The sequence below is a fragment of the Phyllobates terribilis genome, unplaced genomic scaffold, assembly GCF_046119375.1.
Source record: "Phyllobates terribilis strain yellow unplaced genomic scaffold, ASM4611937v1 Scaffold_3__8_contigs__length_932513732, whole genome shotgun sequence".
In the NCBI taxonomy this organism is placed as follows: Eukaryota; Metazoa; Chordata; class Amphibia; order Anura; family Dendrobatidae; genus Phyllobates; species Phyllobates terribilis.
Window position 1 is genome coordinate 669,649,760 of NW_027362763.1, and position 21,057 is coordinate 669,670,816.

General features: G+C 45.3%; 1 pseudogene; it reads right to left on the reverse strand.

The window, feature by feature from the left end:
• Positions 1–10,598: 10,598 nt before the first annotated feature.
• Positions 10,599–21,057, reverse strand: part of LOC141258604 (uncharacterized) — a 31,512-nt pseudogene continuing 21,053 nt past the window's right edge.

The following is a 21,057-nucleotide window of genomic DNA, read 5'->3' on the forward strand; positions in this document are numbered from 1 at the left end:
TGTTCTGGCATTCTGGCAGCTCGGTTGGTACTACTCCCCACAGGCGGAGTAGGCCTCAGGGCAGAAGAATGTACTGTAGTGCTATGGTGGGTGCAGTGCCGCGGAGAAATGAGCAAGCGGAGGCAGTAGTTGAAGTCACCCAAGTCTTTACTCACTTTGATGAATTATCAGCTGCAAAGCTTCTCTCTGCTTCACGCGGTTTACTGCGGCCACCAGGAAGGGGTTCAGCACTTTCCAGGGATATCAGGAGCACCTGTCAAGACCCCGCTAGTGTGTTCCTCTCCTTCCTCTCTTCTCCCGCCTAGTGTCTCTCAACTGTGTCCCTTACTGGCGACGTGTGGTGAGTACATGGCGTAAGGCTGGGTCCCTCTGGATGAACTCAGATTAAGAAATACAGGTGGCGACTCCTCTCCTTCTGTATCTGACTCGCCCCCTGGGCCGTGGGGCACCCGGGACCAGGCTTCTGTGCGATGCTGGGGGCAGTAGTGGCAACCCGATCCCGTGGCTCAGGGTGGTCAGACCAAATGCTGTGGCAGTCTATTTATCAGTGTTTTGAATGTCCGACTACGCCACCCGTGGATTGCGATCAGGGATGACCGCCGCTGCAAGGCAAACCGCTGAGGCTGGTGTTGGTGTGCAGCACAGGGATAGGATAACTCCCCACGGGAAGAGTGTAGCCTCAGGGCAATGTAGGTGGATGCTGGGGGTGATGGTGCAGGCGCAGCATAAATCACACAGAGTCCAATGGTGCAGTTCAGGCCTTTTACTCACAGTTGATATCCAAGTCACCTCTGTCAGCAATGATTGACCAAGCCGTGCAACGTCCACCAGGTGAGGGGCTCAGTCAACCCCCAGGCAACTCAGGAGTGTGGCACACAACCCCCTTCTATCCTTTCCCTGGCCTCTCGTGCCCCACCAGTGACCACGCTTCTGTCCGGCTGCCTCGGGCCTTCTCTGGTAAAACTTGGCGCCAGTTTCCCTGACCCTATGTGGTGACTTCCTAGCGGGTGTAGCAAGGGGTCGCACCAATAAATGATCACGACCTCCGGTTCTTGGCTGAGGGATGATTTACCTCCACCAACTTGGGAATCCGGTACCCTTCCGCGGCCTGACCCTTCACCCGATATAACGCGGGCTTGCAACGGTTGCTGTCCGTTCTGCTCTCTTAGGGTCCCTTCTGCCTTCTTGTTTCTGGAGCCTTTCTACTCATCTGTCTCTCCTCTTTCCTTCCTTCTCCTTCTCCTCTTCTCCTCTCTGGCCCGGCCTTCTCTCCAGGCCTGCCTCGTGGAGCTGAGCTCAGGCTGAGCCACAGCTCCCTGTCAGCTCTGGCTGAACTACTTCTGAGAACCGAACTCTCCCACTCTCCACTCTCTTCTGACTTAAAATGGCTCCCACCTTTTATCTACCTCTCTGTGTCTGAGCTCAGGTGACCTGCACCCAATGAGCTCCTTCCTATGCTCCAGAAACCGTCCCCTCTGCTCCTACATCACTGGATTCTCTCCCCCCTCCCCACTCCAGCCAGGGACATGGTCAGTTGTGCCTGCATAAATGGGAGCACGGTTGAGCTGTCCCCCGGAAATGGGGTGAGTGTGTGTATGCAGCTAACTGAGCCCTGGTCCACACTCCATCCTTACCTGGGAGTGGAATATCACACCTCTGGTTGAGGTGCAATACCCCTGTGGCAACCGAACCCTCGGGGCCCCACATATCCCTCTGGGATCCACTAAGCCTCCGGGCTTTTCCAACAGTGACATGAAGTACAAAGTCGGATATCGGGAACCGGTTACCCCTCTTGCGGCAGGAGTTCTCCGGCTAGGCCAGAATGAGGTGTACAGGTGGCGACTCCGCTCCGTCCATACACCCTGGGTTCCTTTAGCCTGTGGAGCCTATCGCCTCTGCTCCCCTCCTGGGCCTTCTTAGAACAGGACCCTGACCGGGCAAAGACACTTGTTAACTCTGTCCCGCTCCTCATCTCCAGGCCTGAGACTGAGGACCGTGAATCTTCAGCCAGCTACAGGACTCTTGCTGGACCCCCGACTGAAGACCCACAATCAAAGACCTTAAATATAAGATGGCCTCCTAATATATATGATACTATTAAGTGCGCTGGTGTTTCCTCCACACTCACTCACTACCTGGTTCCCCCTCACTTTGGTTCCCCCCAACTCCACTATTCCGGCCCGAGGCAGCACCCTGGTGCATTTAGGCCCCCTACAGAACTGGAGTGGTGTAGTGTTGAGTGCGTGGTTGGGGTCCTGTGCAGTGTTCCATCCTTACCTGAAGGAGGAGATACCACACCTCAATCTGAGGTGCAGTACCCCTGTGGCGACTGAACCCTCAGGGGCGCCACATATTCCATACTTCGTATGTCTTGAATACGCGAGTGCAACTCATCATTTAAAGGGGGTTGAGTTGATTTCCACTTACACGCTATCAAACATCTACCAGCCGTGGACACATGAAGCAAAAGTTGTCGAGTTTTGCGGTTAAACTGAAATGGCGTGAAATTGAGTAAGTAAAATTTAGGATGAAGTGGTATCTGAAGACCCGCAACCTTTAAAAAAAGGAGCTTTAATAGATTTCCAAAAGCCTTGAATACCCGTACAAGCCTAGAATAAATGAGGCAAGTCCCCCTCAGTGTTACCACATCTCCAACAGCAGCTACTGATATTAGGGTTAAGTTTAGGTAATAGAGAGGGGGTATGACAACAAAACATGAGTAGTTTATATGGATTTTCCCTATAGGTGAAACATGTGGAGGTCTTAGCTGTACTCCTCCAGACTGCTTGCCAGGTACCAGGAGGCAAGGATTCCAGCAGAAATATCTCTCCAACTTATATATGGGTGAATCGAGAGATCGTCTACATATGGGTTACGTCCAAATGATCTGATTCTTAAGAATCTGTTTAGCCTTGAGCAAGATTATTGTTGTCCTGAAAGTCAAGTAGAAGTCTTTTTCTTTCTCTTCTCCTGGGACCTCTCTGAGGGTGGATTTTTTTTTTACTAACTCTCGGACTTCTTCCTCCAGAGTCGGCTGTTCCCTCAGAGAATTCCGGGCCTTTGTTACCTCAAAATTCCGCAGGGGAACATCTAGAAACTCTAACCTTAGGCCTGATTCTATAATATTGAGAACCCAGCTGTTTGATGAAATCTGTGTCCAGGCAATTAAAAAAAAAAAGACAGTCTTGCCCCTACCTGGGGTATGGTATCACTGTGCAGGTTTTTGCCCCTCCAAGGAGGGTCCCCCAAACATGCAGCCTCTGCCTTTTTTTCCTCTGGTCCCTCAACTTGTCTTGGTCTCTTGGGGGCTTTTTCGACTGTATCTCCTTTGAAAAGTTTATACTATAGCAATACTAAATTAGGGAAGCCTTTCTTATTGTCACCTGCTTTTTTTAAGATGTCATCCAATACTGGGCCAAACAGGTATTCTCAGTGAGAAGGAATGGAACAGTCTAGAGTTTGATAGGATGTCTCCTGGCCAGCACTTCAACCACAGAGCGCGACGAGTCGTATAAGATAGAGCAGAAGACTTGGCTGCTAACCACACTGTGTCTGCTGAAGCAACAGCCAAGAATGCTGCCGCCCTCTGCATCATAGGATAGCGGCGAGGATACTTTTCCTTGCTATCTTATTATTTAGCTTGCTTTCCATGCAGTCCAGCCATACCATCATTGCCGTATATGTTGCTGCAATGGCTGGTTTAAAGGAATCCGCTGTAGACTTCTAAGGTCTCCTTAAGAGACCATCCGCCTTCCTATCAAGGGGGTCTTTTACAGCTCAAATACTGTCAAAGGAGAATGCATATTTCCTAGATGCTTTTCAAATGGCCACAACAATTTTTGGAGCTTTATCCTATATAGCCCAGGAGTCTTCCTCGAAGGGATATTTGCGTTTTGAGGCTTATAGCAAGAACCCTTTCCTTTTCAGGTTTTCACTCTCTTTTGAAAAGAGATAGAACATTATCATTAACAGGAATGTCTTAGAATCTATGTTGTTTTACTTTTCGGCCATCTTTTTGTGGTTTGCTGACTTCTAGTCTTTTCCTCTGGTGCTGGGTATCTTGGTCACGTGATCTCCTCACTCTTCATTACTCAGCACCTGTCTCCCATTCCTCGCTGGACATCAGTGTTGTTACGCTTGTGTTCTGGCTAAGTTGCCTTGTTAGTTCTTTGTGCTTAGGACTTAGTTCAGTGCAGGATCGTCGGTGGGGCTATTCACAAGGAAGAGGGCACCCACCCCAGCGTAGGGTTTAAGCGGAGTCTCAGAGCAGGGACAGCTCCCCCCCTCCCCATTCTTTAGTTCCTAGTTGCAGAACATAACAGAAAGCTTCAAAGTTTACGCTGCGCCAACCCACCAGACATTATGTCCTGAATGGATTTTGGAGCCTTGGGTTCTTCTACGTCCATAGTGGACCTAATAGCTTTAATCAGCTTGTCAGTGTCTACAATAGGAAAACACGGACGACCATCTTCCCCTTCAAACCAAAGAGGAAAAAGTAGAAGAAGACATATACTCCCCCCCCTCTGACAAGACCAGCTGATCTGAATCCGAAGATACAACTCTGGGGTTCCTTATCTTTCCTCCATTAGCCTCTTTAAGGTAAATTAGGGACCTAAGAGAACTCTTATTTCTCCTTTAATTAACGATCTTATATCCAAAGTGAAGTTAGGGGATTCCTCAGAAAGACTTTTCTATGCAAAACTGACATAATCTCTTCTCTCATGAACTTGGTAACCTCCCCTTACATAGTACATATTCCCTGTGCTTGCTTTTTTGCCACAGATTTCCTAGGTATTTTCTAAATAAGAAATGCGACAAGAAAAACCCTATTACAAGGTGTACATTCATGGAGGTCACTTAACACTCAGGAACAGTTTAGGTACCGGATTAGGAAGTGGAATCATTTCTACTGGAGGCCACCACTGCCATTCCTCCGCACTCCAGCCAATTTCCCCCAGGGAATTGCTGCGACGCTTCCAGGACCCACTTGCTGCGGCTGCAGCAGTACCAGACCACGACTGGACCAGGGCCTGGGTAAGTAGTTCTCAATGTCCCACGACAATCATTCCCCTGGACGAACTCTAGGGTGTAGGTTCTCCCTCCAAGAACAGGAAACCAACTGATGTGTTGGAGAGGCTTGCACTTTTATTTTGCAGGTTTCCTGTCCTTGAAGGGCGGATCCTCGCTTCCTGTAGGTGCCGCCATGGATGATAAGAAAAGAGTACTATTTGGCTTTTGGAATCCAGATTTTATGTGAATATTTTGTGGGCGCCATATCCAGAGCTCGAGAGGTGCCAGAACAGCAGGAACCCCAATTTGTAAACTACTCTGCTAAAGGAATTTATCTAGGGTTGTAGTGAGTAATGTATGTTATATTAGCTGCAAATTTTTCATTTTCACAAGTGTTAATAGGAGAAAAACTAACACCAAAATTTGTTACTCAATTTCTCCTGGCTGTGATGATACCTCATATGTTGTCGGAAACGACTGGATACACGACAAGCCTCTGAAGGGAAGACGTGCCATTAACTTTTAGAATTCAGATTTTGCTGGAATAGTTTGTGGGCGCCATTTGCAGAACTACTAAAAGTTCCAGAAGAGCAGAAACTCCAAACAGTGACCCCTTTTTGGAAACTAGACTCCTTGATTAATTCATTTACCGGTCAAGTAACCAATATGTCAAGTGCTTTCCAGAAAAAAAAAAAAAAAGCACACAGTGGATGTTGTAGAGTGAAAATTGTGAATACGTCAGCTTAGTGGCCATACATTGTGGCCAGTTGGTGCTTCTAGAGACTCGTACCCCATCAGTTATTAAAGTGCTTCCTGCTACAGTAATAGCTAACGTGGAGGATAGCTGTGATTTTGGCACACTGTGGGGATAAGAAGGAGGGGGCATTTGGATTCATTAGTGCAGATTTCGCTGTATTTTTTTTGGGGGAGGGGTCCATGTCACATTTCCAGAGCTTTTGTACTACCAGTAATGCGGAAACTCTCTCTGAGTGAGAGGTTGTTTTTGTGTGGGATGAGTTGAAGTTTAAATTTATACCATTTTGGGGTAGAAAGCATGTGCTGATCTCATTTATCCTGTGCTCTACGCTGAGCCCTCACGTCGGTGTTTCCATTCTAAGTCCCAAAAAAATGCGATCTAGTCTAAGCCCCCGATGCAGCCATTCACTATAATGAGGGAAGAGGAAATCACTTGGACTCCCGTTGGTCTTCTGTTCCAGCGGTGTCCCGTCTTTGTAGGCATTATGGTTGGCCACCCTTTTGTGCGTTAAGAAAATGGACCCCTATGAAACAGAGGGTAGACAGGGTCCATTGTTATTCCACCGTTGCCTCGTTATAATGAATGATTTAATCTGAGTTGCATTAGACAGAAACTTCAAGGTAAGTGCTCAGCTTAAATGTGAACTGAGCCTTATTCTGATTTTTAGGAGGCAGAATGAACAATTTAACTCCATTCACCCTGTGGTATAAGTGATGCCAGCTTCGCTCTTCAGGACAGTACCATTACAACGATGCCAGATTTCTTTAAGTTTTTTTTTAATGTTTTTCTACTTTTGCGCACTAAACGAAATTTGATTAAAAAAAAAATAAAAAAAAAATTTTCTCCTATTTTAACCCCTTAATAACATCTGACGTACTAATACGCGTCTGTGCCCTGGGACTTAAGAGCCAGACCCGTATTAGTACGTCATCGCGATCGCGCGCGCACACAGGCTGTGCGGGCGCGATCGCCGCCGGGTGTCAGCTGATTGTCACAGCTGACACCCGGTACTATGTGCAGGGAGCGGTCCTGCACCGCTCCCAGCACATTAACCCCCGCGATGCTGCGATCGAAGTCGATCGCGGCATTGCGGAGGCAAGGGGAGGTGATCGGCGATACTCACCTCCTCTTCCGGCTTCCAGCGCAGTCTGCAAAGGCTTCCCGGGTGTTGCCATGACGACCCGATGTCGTCATGACAACATCCGGGTCACCAGAGAGCAGGAAGATTGCTTGGACATGCGCTGTGCATCTCCAAGCAATCTTCACACTGTGCATTTCTGACAACCTTCATGGCATAGGGATGTTGCTGCATTCCTGTGCCATGCAGGCGATCAGAAAAAAAAAGTGAAAGTCCCAGAGTGGGACAAAGTAATAAAGTGTATAAACTGTGTGAAAGTGGAAAAAAAAAAAAAATGTGCAAAAATATTATAAAAAAATAAAAAAAAAATAATACACCAAAAATAAAAATATAATGTACCCATCAATAAATATTATTATAAAAAAAAAACAATAAAAGTACACATATTTGGTATCGCCGCGTCCGGAACAACCTGACCTATAAAACTGTCCCACTAGTTAACCCCTTCAGTGAACACGGTAAAAAAAAAAAAAAAAAAAAAACGAAGCAAAAAACAATGCTTTATCACCATACCGCCAAACAAAAAGTGGAATAACACGCGATCAAAAAGACGCATATAAATAAAAATGATACCGCTGAAAACGTCATCTCGTCCCGCAAAAACAAGCTGACATACAGCTCCATCAGCCGAAAAATAAAAAAGTTATAGCTCTCAGAATAAAGCGATGCTAAAAAATATTTTTTTCTATAAAATAGCTTTTATTGTGTATAAGCGCCAAAACATAGAAAAATGATACAAATGTGGTACCGCTGTAAACGTACTGACCCGAAGAATAAAGCTACCTCATCAATTTTACCACACGCGGAACAGAATAAAAAAAAAAAAAAAAACAATTCCTGAATTGTTGGTTTTTGTTTATTCTGCCTCCCAAAAATCGGAATAGAAAGCGATCAAAAAATGTCACGTGCCTGAAAATGGCACCAATAACAACGTCAAGTCATCCCGCAAAAAACGAGCCGTCACATGACTGTCTGCCAAAATCTGGAAAAATTATAGCTCTCAAAATATGGCGATGCAAAAACTAGATTTTACAAAAAATGCGTCTTTTAGTGTGTGACAGCTGTCAGTCATAAAAACCCCATATGATTCTGGCATTGCTGTAATCACACCGACCCGAAGAATAAAGTCGTCTAATCACTAATACCGCACAAGGAACGGCGTCAAAAATAAACTCTTGGGTTAGGATTGGGCTAGGGTTAGGGCTGGGTTTGGGGCTAGGGTTGTGCTGGGGCTAGGGTTGTGCTGGGGCTAGGGTTGTGCTGGGGCTAGGGTTATGCTAGGGCTAGGGCTGGGGTTGGGATTTTTTTCAAAAGTAAGAAAAAAAGATGACGATATGGCGACTAGTGTTGAGAGCAAGTCCTCGCTACTTGAGTTTGCATCGGGTGCTCTGGTATGCATTGAGTATCGTGGGTATTTGAGTGACATGCTCGAGTCTCTGCCCCATATGCTTTGCGGCCAAAAAACTTTACGGGGATTGCCTGCCATGCACGAGCGATCCCCGCATGGTTTTTTTTGGGTGTCTAATAACCGTGAAACATGCGGAGCAGGGACTCGAGCACGTCACTCGAGCACACGCTGTACATGGTGCATACCTGAGTACCCGATGCAAACTCAAGTAGCGAGCACTTGCGCTCAAGAATAATGACAACTTATTCAATATGATGACCTAATGTAAACAAATTCTGTGCCGTACCTCTGGGTTCAAAATGTTCACTATACACCTTAATAAAATCCTTGAGGGGTATAGTTTCCAAAATGGGGACACTTGTGGGGGAGCTCCACTGTTTAGCTAACAGTCGGCTCAAATTGTTAGCGGATATCATGTTGCATTTGGAGAGTCCCTGTGTGCCCAAACATTGGAGCTCCCCCACAAGTGACCCCATTTTGGAAACTAGACCCCCCCAAGGCACCTATCTAGATGCATAGTGAGCACTTGGAACCCCTAGGTGCTTCACAAATTGATTCGTAAAAATGAAAAAGTGTTTTTTTTTTCACTTTTTCATTATTACGAATCAATTTGTGAAGCACCTGGGGGTTCCAAGTGCTCACTATGCATCTAGAAAGGTGCCTTGGGGGGTCTAGTTTCCAAAATGGGGTCACTTGTGGGGGAGCTCCAAAGTTTGGGCACAGAGGGGCTCTCCAAACGCAATGTGGTGTCCACTAACAATTTGAGCCGATTTTCCATTCAATTTGTTAGCGGATACCATGTTGTATTTAGAGAGTCCCTGTGTGCCCAAACATTGGAGCTCCCCCACAAGTGACCCCATTTTGGAAACTAGACCCCCCAAGGCACCTATCTAGATGCATAGTGAGCACTTGGAACCCCTAGGTGCTTCACAAATTGATTCGTAAAAATGAAAAAGTGGTTTTTTTTTTCACTTTTTCATTTTTACGAATCAATTTGTGAAGCACCTGGGGGTTCCAAGTGCTCACTATGCATCTATAAAGGTGCCTTGGGGGGTCTAGTTTCCAAAATGGGGTCACTTGTGGGGGAGCTCCAAAGTTTGGGCACACAGGGGCTCTCCAAACACAACATGGCGTCCGCTAATTATTCAAGCAAATTTTACAATCAAAAAGTCAAATGGCGCTCCTTCCCTTCCGAGCCCTGCCGTGCGCCCAAACAGTGTTTCTTCCCCAAATATTGGGTATCTGCGTGCCCAGGGGAAATTGCACAACAAATTTTGGGGTCCATTTTTTCTTGTTACCCCAGTGAAAATAAAAAAAATTGGGTCTAAAGTAACATTTTTGTGAAAAAAGTTAAATGTTAATTTTTTTCTTCCACATTCAAAAAATTCCTGTGAAGCACCTGAAGGGTTAATAAAGTTCTTGAATGTGGTTTTGAGCACCTTGAGGGGTGCAGTTTTTAGAATGGTGTCACTTTTGTGTATTTTCTGTCATAAAGACCCCTCAAAGTGACTTCAAATGTGATGTGGTCCCTAAAAAAATGGTTTTATAAATTTTGTTGGAAAAATGAGAAATCGCTGGTCAACTTTTAACCCTTATAGCTCCCTAACAAAAAAAAATGTTGGTTCCAAAATTGTGCTGATGTAAAGTAGACATGTGGGAAATGTTATTTATTAACTCTTTTGTGTGACATATCGCTCTGATTTCAGGGCTTAAAAATTAAAATTTTGAAAATTGCTAAATTTTCAAAATTTTCGCCAAATTTCCATTTTTTTCACAAATAAACGCAAGTGATATCGAAGAAATTTTTCCACAATCATGAAGTACAATATGTCACGAAAAAAACAATCTCAGAATCAGGGGGATCCGTTGAAGCGTTCCAGAGTAATTACCTCATAAAGTGACAGTGGTCAGAATTGTAAAAATTGACCCGGTCATTAACGTGCAAACCACCCGCGGGGCTTAAGGGGTTAAGAGCTGTAACTTTTTTATTTTTTTGCCTGACGTTACTGAATGAGGGCTTGGTTTTTTTGCGGGACTAGATGAAGTTTTTATTGATACCATTTTGAGGACATAATATTTTATTTACTTTTTTCAATTCATTTTCAAACAAAACCCGGCAATTCCAGATTTTTTTTTTATATCGGTCATTGTTGTGCCGTAAAAGTGATAAGACAACTTTATTCTTCAGGTCGGTACAGTTACACTGATATCACACCTAAAGGTTTTTTTACGCTTCGTTACTTTTCCACTCGAAAAACAATATTTTACAAACTTTAATCGCCATATTTTGAGAACTGGAACTTTTTATTTTATTGCCAAAAGAGCCACAGGAAGCTTATATTTTGCAGGCCATTTCTTTTTTACATATGAAAGCTTCTTATTTCAGTTTTTCTGCGTCAGTATGGTGAAAATGCTACATTTTTTGGGGGGTATTTTAATTTTTTTTTACGGTGTTTACAGTATGGAACAAATAATGTAACAGTAACTATTTTTCTAATTTTGATCATTCCAGGCGTAGTGATACCAATTGTGTATGTGTATCGTTTTGTTTATTTTATTTATTTTTTTACACAAGTGGCGTCTTTGGAGGAGAAAGTTTTTACATTTTCTTCTTTTACTTTCTTGTATTTTTTTTTTTTTTTTTTTAGATTTTTACAAATGTTATTTAAAACTTGCTTTTACATTAGTCCCACTATGGGATTTGAATATTTTTCACTTTCTAATACTTTGCAGTACTTCTATACCGCAGTGCAGGAGACCTGTCAGTTTTACAATGGCACAGCCTTGTTAAACCTCCTTACCCAGAGGCCACTGCACGACCTTGGGTTGACATTACAACTATTGGGACCCGCAATCGTGGGGCCCTGATAGGGTTAAAGAGATAGGCCTCTCCCTTTGTTAACCATCACTGTCGTGATGGCAATGAATTGGTGCTAAAAACCAATGGTGGATGATGCAGCAGTAGTATATAGCTGACACCCGCAACATTTTGACCATCTGAGAAAACTAGTTACTTAACCCCCAACAACCATAAAAATCAGCACTGAGGACTAAGACCCCTTAATGATCACCACTAAGAAGTTAAAATTTTTTCTCCTATTTGTGAGTTCTCTTATGTCTATCAAGATTAAACTTGTTGGCGAAACATTTCCCACATTCTGAACACGTAAATGGCTTCTCCCCTGTGTGACTTCTCAGATGTCCCAAAATATGTGATCTATTGCTAAAACATTTCCCACATTCAGGACATGAAAATGGTTTCTCCCCTGTGTGACTTCTTAGATGCACCAAAATATGTGATTTATGAATAAAACGTTTCCCACATTCCGTACATAAAAATGGCTTCTCTCCGATGTGGATTTTTAGATGAGTCACGAGATATGATTTCCGACTAAAACACTTCCCACACTCCGAACATGAAAATGGCTTCTCCCCTGTGTGAACTCTTAGGTGGTCTATGGCGCGGGTTTTCTCACTAAAATGCTTCCCACATTCAGGACATGAATATGGCATCACTCCCGTGTGAGTTTTTTTATGTTTGTTAAGTTGAAATTCCTTGGCGAAACATTTCCCACATTCTGAACACGGGAATGGCCGTTCATCTGTCATTGTTCGCTGAGGCAAGGTAAGATTAGATTTCTTTTTAAAATGTTTCCATCTCTCTCCAGTCCTTTGTGTACCAATCGGCGACTTATCAGATGAAGAAATCCAGTGATCAGTGATGTCAGAGGATATATCTTTGCGATGAAGAACTGCCGATGCATCACTCGTTGATTTGACTTGTATGATATTGTTATCTTCTACATCATAACAAGAGGATAAATGAGGATATCCATGGGAGCCGCCGCCTCTTATCCCATCTTCAACTGCAAAAAGAAATAAAACCTTGTATATTTTACTAAAAAAAAACAATCAAGCTATAGGCAATAGCTACACTACGACTTTGACCTCAAGACTGGTCGCGCGGCCAAAGATAGTTATGCGTCGCTGCTACGTCACAGCACATTACAAATGAATGGAGTTGAATTGCGCCCCATAGGGTACCCCGACCGCGATAAGCAAATTATGAAAAATCAGACCGAGTTGGATGTTTTTAAGACTTGCTTATGGCGGTCATTATACGCAGAGGTCCTATGGGACCCCAATCATTCGTATTGCGCTGCCATGTAGCAGCTACTCATTACGATCTTTGGCTGCACAACTTATGTCGCAGCCGACGTCGCTGTGTAACCCTAAGCTTTACAGAGATGAAAACAAGCAGCAAACAAAGTAAAATGGATATGGAAGAAATTAAGAAATGGAAAGGTCCCATGATATAATCCCTTGTAGAGATTGGGGTAAACCATGCCCCACCCGATTTTACAGATCACACCCCTCTACCAGGTCCTCCTTCACCTTAATATTCTTGGAAAAGAGAAAGAAGGACAATAAAAATGATCACTAAGAAGACATTTTTGTCACCTTTTGACACGTGAAATAAGGTTTAGAAGTGGATCTTACCAGTCACTAACACTGATGTAGGCGTTTCAAATCCCTTTGTCATTTCAGCAGAACTTTCCTGCAAGAATTCCACATTAAAAACATGAGAAAAATGAAACAGAACCCCGGTTTATCTTATATCCAGATGAAAGTCATAATCGCCAAGAAGGTAAGACCGAAAATTGTCCTTAATGGTAAATGACAGTCCAAGTGTATTCAGTCTCCACTCACCTGACTGACAGCTCCTCAGGGTCCCTCCTCCATGCTACTGCTGCTGATATCTCACACTGATCAGTACAAGCTGCAGCTGTCAGTCAGACACAGCGAGCAGAGACTGAACACACAGTCTCAGATATCTATTTAATGATGTGTGCCATTTCCCTTGTGGAATTTTTTTTCTTTCTATCTGTTCAGTTTTCAGTTTTCTATTTTTGTTTTAACTTTTGTTCTTCTTGTTTAACCCCTTCCGGTCAGAGCTAATTTTCATTTTTATGCTTTCGTTTTTTTCCCTTCACCTTCTTCCAACAGTCATAACTTTTACATTTTTCCCCTAACATCTCCATACGAGGGCTTGTTTTTTTTTTTTTTGCACGAGTTGTAGTTTTGATTGACATCATTCATTTCACCATACAATGTACTGAACAACGTGCAAAAAAATTCCAAGTGGGGCAAAATGGTGTTTATTCTGTGGCAAAATTGACCCGGCAAGATGATTCTCCAGGGCAGTACCAAAAATTCTGAAATTGTAAAAAAAAAAAAAAAAAAATGAGACTAACTCTTTTTCATTTTTTCCCTTTATGCGTCCGAAAGGTTATTTTTTTTTTGCATAGTGAGTTATACACAATGTTATAGTCACTTTTTGATTTTTCTCCTCTCTACAGCATTTTGATTTTTCTCCTCTCTACAGCATTTACTTTAGCGGTTCAATAATGTCATATTTTCAAAGATCTTTCTTTTACAGATGCAGCAATACCAAATATGTTTTCTTTATTTTTGAATTGGGAAAAAGAATACGATTTATATGTATATATATATATAAATATATTTATCTAAAACAAAACTTTTTAAAATGCATTCTTACTATACAGAAACACCTTGACTTACGAGCTTAATTCGTTCTGTGACCAAGCTCTTAACTCAATTTGCTCTTATATCAAATTAAATTTCCCCATTAAAATGAATTGAAATGCTATTAATCCGTTCCAGAACCCCAAAAACCACACCAAATTTTTTTGTTATTTGTTTTTTAAATAAGAAAAATGTACTTTATTAATAACAAATACAGTACTGTATGAAAAACTATTAAACGTGTAATAAACTATTGTACTGTACTTTTTTTTCTTTTTTTTTAAATAACTTAATTTAATCATCTTCACTTTGCCTTTTTTTGCCCCACTTTCCTCACTTTCCCTTGCAGGGCGTTTCAATGAAAACCTATCCAAGGAGGTTTGCTTGTTCTTCTCTTTCAAAATGTTTCGAAAATGGGTGAGGCAAGTGTCATTACACCGCGCCAACGCACGACCTGTTGCAACTTTTTCAGGGTGTTTCTTTTCAATGAACTTTGAAATTTTCGACCACATTCCCAAAATTTCCTTAATCTCGCTTGCATGGATTACCTCCTCCACCTCTGGCTCCTCAGTGTTAATTTCATGCAAAACCTCCGTATGCTGCTGCTGTTGTAGCTCCTTTAATTCCTCCGTTGTCAGTTCCTCGTTGTGCTTCTCGACTAGTTTGTTAACGTCTTCTTCATCCACTTCCAGGCCCATGGACTTTTCGAGGGACACAATCTCCTCCACCACTAACACTTCAGGTTCAAATTCTTCGATGTGCCTTTCTGACACAACCTCAGGCCACAGCTTCTTCCATGCAGAGTTTAAGGTTCTTCTAGTAACACCCTGCCAGGCCATGTCGATAATTCTGAGGCAGGACACAATATTGTAGTGATCCTTCCAGAACTCTTGAAGGGTGAGATTTGTGCTCTCCGTAACCTCAAAGCAGCAGCGGAACAGGTGCTTGGCGTAGAGCTTTTTGAAATTTGAAATCACCTGCTGGTCCATGGGCTTCAGGATAGGGGTGGTGTTGGCTGGAAGATAGAGGGCTTGAATAAGGTTAAATTCTTCAAGGATGTCATCTGCAAGGTTTGGTGGATGTGCAGGAGAGAATTGTCAAGGACGAGAAGGGCTTTCAGGAGTAGGTTATTTTCGAAAAGGTACTTCTTGACTGATGGACCAAAGACCACGTTTGCCCACTGCAGAAAGAACTCCCTGGTGACCCATGCCTTTGGGTTTTCTCTCCACATAACCTGCAGTTTTTCGTTAAGGATCTTATGAGACATAACGGCTCTGGGGTTTTCAGAGTGATATACGAGTAGCGGCTTAATCTTGCATTTGCGCACAGTGCAAGCGTTAATCTATCCTTCATAGATTTGTGGCCTGGCATGCTCTTCTCCTCTGCCGTTCTGTATGTCCTCCTCGGAATCTTTTTCCAGAAAAACCCTGTCTCGTCACAGTTGAAGACTTGCTGGGGGATGTATCCTTCGGCTTCTATCAGTTCGGAAAAAGTAATAATAAAATGGTCAGCTGCCTTCACATCCGAGCTTGCTGCCTCTCCATGCCTGATGACGGAGTGGATGCCGGTCCCCTTTTTAAAATTATCAAACCATCCCCGACTGGCTTTGAATGACTCTTCCTTGTCTGTTGATGTTCTCGCCATCTGCTGCACCAAATCCCGTAAGTGTCTCGTGCCTTCTCACAGATGATGCTCTCGGACATGGTATCTCCTGCGAACTGCTTCTCAGTCAACCACACCAACAACAATTTTTCCGTCTCTTCATGGACAGAGGTCCGGAGCCTTGAAATAATCTCGACTCCCTTGGCGGACGTTATAGCCTTTATTGACCCCTTTTGCTTCAAAATCGTACATATCGTAGAAGTACTACGACCGTACTGCCCCGCCAAGTCGACAACTCGCACACCTCACTGATGTTTTTCGATGATTTCTTGCTTTATATCCAAGGACATCATCCTTTTCTTCTTCTCAGTGCTGGTACTCACTTTCTTAGAAAAACAAAGAAAAAAGAAAAACAGGCTACATAAGTACAGTGATCACCAAATAATTATTTTTATTTAATGCCAAAACTGCAACACAAGTAAAAACATTTAAAAAGTCAAACATGACAGAGAAATATACAGAAGCCCATAATAGGGCTAAAACCCTGTCAATTAGAACAGAGGTCCCCAACCGCCGGTCCGCGGACCAGGACCGGGCCGTTGGGGTTTTTCAGCCGGTCCGCGGGGAGAGGGGGCCCCTCCAGCCTCCAGCAGGGCCGCCATCAGGGCATGACTGCCCTGACTCCAGTATGGGGCCCGGCCGGTAGGAGCCCCCTCGGAGCCCCCCTCTTGTGCGTCTCTCTCCTCATGGGGCCCCCGGCCGCATGCTAAGCGCCGGGTCCGGGACATCTTAGCGCTGCGCTGCTGCGTCAGCACCTTCATGATTCCCCTGACTTCCGGTCATGTGACGGCGCCGTCACATGGCCGGAAGTCAGGAGAACCTGGTGTCAGCGATTTGGACGAGCGCCAGGATTCTGCAGGGATCGCATGGGGGTAAGTATAACAAGTTTTATTTTTTTTTAAATACAATTAACTAGGAGTGGGGGGAATGGGAGATGCACATGGGGGGAGGGGAGAGATGAGAGATGCACATGGGGGAGGGGAGAGATGAGAGATCCACATGGGGGGGAGGGGAGAGATGAGAGATGCACATGGGGGAGGGGAGAGATGAGAGATCCACATGGGGGGGAGGGGAGAGATGAGAGATGCACATGGGGGAGGGGAGAGATGAGAGATCCACATGGGGGGGAGGGGAGAGATGAGAGATGCACATGGGAGGGAGGGGAGAGATGAGAGATGCACATGGGGGGAGGGGAGAGATGAGAGATGCACATGGGAGGGAGGGGAGAGATGAGAGATGCACGGGGGGGTGAGAGATGCACGGGGGGGTGAGAGATGCACGGGGGGGTGAGAGATGCACGGGGGGTGGATGAGAGATGCACGGGGGGGTGAGAGATGCACGGGGGGGTGAGAGATGCACGGGGGGTGGATGAGAGATGCACGGGGGGGTGAGAGATGCACGGGGGGGGTGAGAGATGCACGGGGGGGATGAGAGATGCACGGGGGGTGGATGAGAGATGCACGGGGGGATGAGAGATGCACGCGGGGGATGAGAGATGCACGGGGGGTGGATGAGAGATGCACGGGGGGTGGATGAGAGATGCACGGGGGGGGTGAGAGATGCACGGGGGGGGTGAGAGATGCACGGGGGGGTGAGAGATGCACGGGGGGTGAGAGATGCACGGGGGGGTGAGAGATGCACGGGGGGGATGAGAGATGCACGGAGGGGATGAGAGATGCACGGAGGGGATGAGAGATGCACGGAGGGGATGAGAGATGCACGGGGGGTGGATGAGAGATGCACGGGGGGGTGAGAGATGCACGGGGGGGGTGAGAGATGCACGGGGGGGTGAGAGATGCACGGGGGGTGAGAGATGCACGGGGGGGTGAGAGATGCACGGGGGGGGTGAGAGATGCACGGGGGTGGATGAGAGATGCACAGGGGGGTGAGAGATGCACGGGGGGGTGAGAGATGCACGGGGGGGATGAGAGATGCACGGAGGGGATGAGAGATGCACGGAGGGGATGAGAGATGCACGGGGGGTGGATGAGAGATGCACGGAGGGGGATGAGAGATGCACGGAGGGGGATGAGAGATGCACGGAGGGGGATGAGAGATGCACGGGGGTGAGCTGCACATGGGGGGGTGAGAGATGCACATGGGGGGGTGAGAGATGCACATGGGGGGGTTATGTTTACATAACTTTGTTGCCTTATGAAGGGCGGGGGGGGCCCCCAAAAATTTCTTGCACAGGGGCCCACTACAGTCTGTGTCCGCCCCTGGGATGAAGTAAATGCAGCTGAACAGCAGCTGTCAGGACAGCTGCCCTGTCCTGCTGCAGGGCGTGATGGGGCCTCAGTGATGCGGCTCCTGGCACAGCACATTATGTGGGGCTCCTGGCATAGCTCCTGGCGGGGACCTGGTCTACACTATATGATAAGTATGCACTAAACTCCAAATCCCTCCATTACCCCGCCCCCATATGACCAAAGCCCCGCCCACCCCACCCCCTCCTTGCTGGGCCATAGAAAAATGATCTTGCTTCAAGCCGGTCCCTGGTGCAAAAAAGGTTGGGGACCACTGAATTAGAAGACCAAGAATAGAATGATACAGTAGTGTCAAAATGCACTAACCAATAAACACTCTATCTTTTGGACTGTACGATGCACTTTTTTTCCTCCAAAATTTTGGAGGAAAGTGGGGGGTGCATCTTATAGTCTGAATGAACCTTATAATGTGGCTGTGAATGGTGGGAGGGGAGGAGCGGGTCACAGGAGGCAGGAGCCGGCTGCTGCAGCTAACACTGTGTCCCCTGTTAAATAAAATGAATATTCACCGCTCCCCACGACCATAGTTTCTCTACGCACTGAAGAGGTGGGCGTGGGGAGCAGTGAATATTCATGCTCTTTAATAGCGGGCACACATGATCGCCCAGCCGCTGCAGGAGCTGACGGCTGCGGCTAACAGTGTGCCTGCTATTAAAGAAAATGAATATTCACCGCTCCCCACGACCATAGTTTCTCTATGCACTGAAGAGGTGGGCGTGGGGAGCAGTGAATATTCATGCTCTTTAATAGCGGGCACACATGATCGCCCAGCCACTGCAGGAGCTGACGGCTGCGGCTAACAGTGTGCCTGCTATTAAAGAAAATGAATATTCACCGCTCCCCACGACCATAGTTTCTCTACGCACTGAAGAGGTGGGCATAGGGAGCAGTGAATATTCATGCTCTTTAATAGCGGGCACACATGATCGCCCAGCCGCTGCAGGAGCTGACGGCTGCGGCTAACAGTGTGCCTGCTATTAAAGAAAATGAATATTCACTGCTCCACACGCCCACAGTCCATCCCACCTCTAGACGCCGGCTTAGCAGCCACATTTGAGGGTTTCCGAGCATGAACCGCCTTTTTAAGGTCATGCCACAGCATCTCAATCGGATTAAGGTTTGACTAGGCCACTCCAAAGTCTTAATTTTGTTTTTCTTAAGCCATTCAGAGGTGGACTTGCTGGTGTGTTTTGGATCATCGTCCTGCTGCATAACCCAAATGCGCTTCAGCTTGAGGTCACAAACAAATGGCCGGACATTCTCCTTCAGGATTTTTTGGTAGACAACATAATTCTTGGTTCTATTTACCACAGCAAGTCTTCCAGGTCCTGAAGCAGCAAAACAGCCCCAGACCATTACACTACCACCACCATATTTTACTGCTGGTATGATGTTCCTTTTCTGAAATGCTGTTTTACTTCTACACCAGATGTAATGGGACATACACCTTCCAAAAAGCTCAACTTTTGTCTCATCAGTCCACAGAGTATTCTCCCAAAAGTCTTTGTGATCATCAAGAGGTTTTCTGGCAAAACGGAGATGAGCCTTTATGGGGTTTAATTGCTCAGCAGTGATTTTCGTCTTGGAACTCTGCCATGCATGCCATTTTGCCTAGTCTCTTTCTTATGGTGAACTGATGAAAACTGACCATAACTGAGGCAAGTGAGGCATGCATTTCTTTGGATGTTGTTGTGGTGTCTTTTGTGATCTCTTGGATGAGTCATTGCTGCACTCTTGAGGTAATTTTGGTCTGTTGGCCACTCCTGGGAAGGTTCCATGTTTTCGCCATTTGGGGATAATGGCTCTCGCTATGGTTTGCTGGCGTCCCAAAAGTTTATAAATGGCTTTATAACCTTTTCCAGACTAATATATCTCAATTACTTTCTCATTTGTTCCTGAATTTCTTTGGATCGCAGCATGATGTTTAGCTTTAGAGGATCTTTTGGTCTACATGACTTTGTCAGGCAGGTCCTATTTAAGTGATTTCTTGATTGGGAACAGGTGTGGCAGTAATCAGGACTGTGTGTGGCTTGGGAAAGTGAACTCAGCTTCCCAAAGATGTGATAAACCACAGTTGATTTATATTTTAAGAAGGGAGGGAGAGGGGCAATCACTTTTATACACAGGACCCTGTAGGTTTGGATTTCTTTTTCCCTTAATAATAAAGACCCCTTACTGGCCTGGGGCGTATTATCACTCCCAGTTCAGCACGGATGTCCGGCGCTGAGCACGCACTGAACCGGGCACATGTCAGTTGATTCTTACAGCTGACGTGCCCGCAACAGCCGTGGGTGGAATCGCGATCCACTCGCGGCTGTTAACCAGTTAAATGCTGCTGTCAATCTCTGACAGCGGCATTTAACAGCGCCGCGCCGGAAGCGTGTCACTTACCCCACCCATCGGTGACCCCGTCACGTGATCGCGGGTCACTGATGGGCGGGCATGACAATCCTGGGTCTGCAGCAGACCCCAGTGGTTGTCATATAAAGATCGCTATGAGCGCCACCTAGTGGTCGGCGCTCATAGTACAGGAGCATTTCTGCTACATAGAGGTGATCTGCTCATCACCTCTATGTAGCAGAGGCGATCAGACAGTTGCTGCTTCCAGTCTCCTATGGAGACTATAGAAGCAAGCAAGAAGTGTAAAAAAATGTTTTTAAAAATATAAAAAAAATTAAAAAAATATAAAAGTTTAAATCACCCACCTTTCACCCTATTCAAAATAAAATAATTAAAAAAAAAACACATACATATATTTGGTATCGCCGCGTTCAGAATCGCCCAATCTATCAATATAAAAAAATAATTAATCCGATCGGTAAATGGCGTAACGAGAAAAAGATTCCAAACGCCAGAATTACATTTTTTTGGTCGCCGCAACATTGCAATAAAATGAAATAACGGGCGATTAAAACATCATATTTACCCCAAAATGGTATCAATAAAAATGTCAGCCCGGCGCGCAAAAAACAAGCCCTCACCCAGCCCCAGATCCCAAAAAAATGGAGACGCTACTGGTCTCGGAAAATGGCGCCATTTTTATTTTTTGTTTTTGCAAACTTTGGATTTTTTTTCACCACTTAAATAAAAAAGAACCTATACATGTTTGGTGTCCACGAACTCGTAATGACCTGGAGAATAAGAATGGCAGGTCAGTTTTAGCATTCAGCGAATGTGGTAAAAAAAATAAATAAAAAACAACTGTGGTATTGCACTTTTTTTGCAATTTTACCGCACTTGGAATTTTTTTCCCGTTTTCCCGTACAAC